Here is a 2,590-nt window from a genome sequence, read left to right as displayed (position 1 = left end):
AAATATGTGTATAAGATGGAAGGCAACCGTATATACGTATTTCTGACTATTGGTCGTCTTCAGTACGGTGCAGCCAAGTTAGAAAAGGAGCATATTAACTTGGGAAAGGATCACTACAGGAGCAATGCAATGTTGCCTTCCATCTTATACACATATTTTATTATATTTTTCTCTTTTTATTGCGAGCTATGCCGATATCTTTTACCTTTATTTTATTATTAACTCGCATTATCCTTTTTCTTATATATATATATATATATATATATATATATATATATATATATATATATATATATATATATATATATACTGATACGATTCACAAATATTCATAAGTTTTTGAAATCCAGAGAAGAAAATTTTGACAACGATTGTATTTCTGGTATTTCTAGATGTTAATTAGTGATCAGTGCATATTAGAAGATAATAATAATCTAGTGAAACAAATGACCACAAGAGTTTGTAAACTGGCTGACCTTGTTTTTAGAAAAAAGAATCTCAACATCCTTTTACAATAATTGTTCCTTCCAAGGAACCCAAGGAAATCATCTTCAACACATTCTCTGTTATACTTAATAAACAAGAGAACCCTCCCCAAAATACAGGTGCTATAAGTTAGCTCTGGTTCTTATTTACGGACTAACAATATTCCTAAAATCTCTTTTGTATCACTTCCATTTATTAAGGATGTCACTCCCAAATTGGCCAGAATTTTGCTAAATACTTACAAAATGTAAAAATTGCTTATAAAAGCACTCTAGTTGTCAGATCTTTGTACAGATTTAAACCCAATAGAGTTTTTTTTTGGGCAGCACTAAAAAATTATGTTGGAACACGAAATGTAAATTTCACTTTTAATTAATTCAAAAATTGTCGGATGAGTTCTAATTATTATCCGTAAAAGAGTGGACAAAAGATATATACAAAGTGAGAATTGTTGAGGATGATTTCATTTCAAAAGAAACATTATCTTATGCTGCAATAAAACCATGTATTAGTAATTTAATGGAAGATTCTGATAGAGAAGATATAATCAGACACAAACGACAGCGACAAGGAAATGATTTCATTCCAAATTCCGCATCTTTGCACACATTTCTGCATCTATGCTCTGGTTTGCGCCCACCTCACGTCTATTGCTATCCTGGGCCTACTGTAATATTATTGAAGATTAACAATAATAATTGATTATAATCAAACAACGGTAAAAACCTTTTGATCTATACTATAATTCCACTATTTGGAAGTGTAGTTTCATCGTTTGATGGCGGAGGAGAGGGGAAAGACGTGTGACAATCCAGTGGCGTATACTCACTTTTATTTTAAGGTTGATTATATTATATTTTTTAAATATTATTATTACGTATGATCAACCCAGTGGCGTACACTCACTTTTATTTTAAGGTTGATTATATTATATTTTTTAAATATTATTCGTTCGAAATAGACCACACTATATTTATTTACAGGTTTTTAGTGACGTTTCGATCTCTATATCCAAAAACCATTTTCAAAATCTTATATTATTTACTTTCTTTTTTGTCTAACTTTAAAAACAGTCTCTAGAATAGAGATCGAAACTTCAGTAAATTGAACATGTAAATAGATATATTGTGACTTATGTCCAACATTCTTCCTAAAAATAAAGAATGCCACAAGCAAAAAGCTACAGAAAAATTAATATATCTATCATTTGTATCTTTTAAAATGGTCTCTTTATATAGAGACCATTTTATGGCTAAAATATTTGAATCTATTCTTTATATGAATATACTGAAATTTTTTGAAAATGAATTTGCTCCAGAACAACATGGTTTCTTGCCTGGGTTATCCACAACTAGTAATCTGTGCATTCTGTCTAATTTTGCTAGTGAGGCAATAAATAATAAACTCCAATTAGATTTAATAATGACTGACTACTCAAAGGCCTTTGATATGGTTGACCATGGCATTCTTTTATCGAGATTGAATGAGTTTGGTTTTTCGCATGATGCTTGTACATTTATAAAATCGTATGTGAATTCAAGGTTTCAACGAGTCAAAATTGGTAGGTGTTTATCAGATAAATTTCAGGCTACATCTGGTATCCCCCAAGGGAGCAACTTATTGCCTTTGTTTTTCTTAATTTTTGTCAACTCACTACCACAATCTCTTAAATTTTCTTCTAGTTTGATCTATGCTGATGATTTTAACTTTTTAAGACTATACATACTTCAAATGATTGTCAGTTACTACAGGAGGACCTGACCTCAGTTGTGGAATGGTTTAGGGACAACAATATGATCTTGAATATTAAGAAGTGTAGAGTCATATCTTTTACTCACAAAATCGACTACATTCAAAATAATTATAGAATTGACAATTGTGTAGTATCTAGGAAAACCAAATGTAAAGATCTGGGAATATACTTACAGGCTAACATGAAATTTAATGAACACTATATAAATATTGTTAATAAGGCCTACAAAATATTGGGATTTGTAATAAGAAATTCCAAACACTTTAGTATAAACACAACCATTAGACTATATAACGCTTTAGTCAGACCAAACTTGGAATATGCATCAGTGGTATGGACTCCTGAAGCCAA

Source organism: Diabrotica undecimpunctata, chromosome 9 (assembly GCF_040954645.1).
Source record: "Diabrotica undecimpunctata isolate CICGRU chromosome 9, icDiaUnde3, whole genome shotgun sequence".
Lineage (NCBI taxonomy): Eukaryota > Metazoa > Arthropoda > Insecta > Coleoptera > Chrysomelidae > Diabrotica > Diabrotica undecimpunctata.
The sequence above is the reverse complement of the archived record's forward strand: the minus strand, read 5'-3'. Positions refer to the sequence as shown.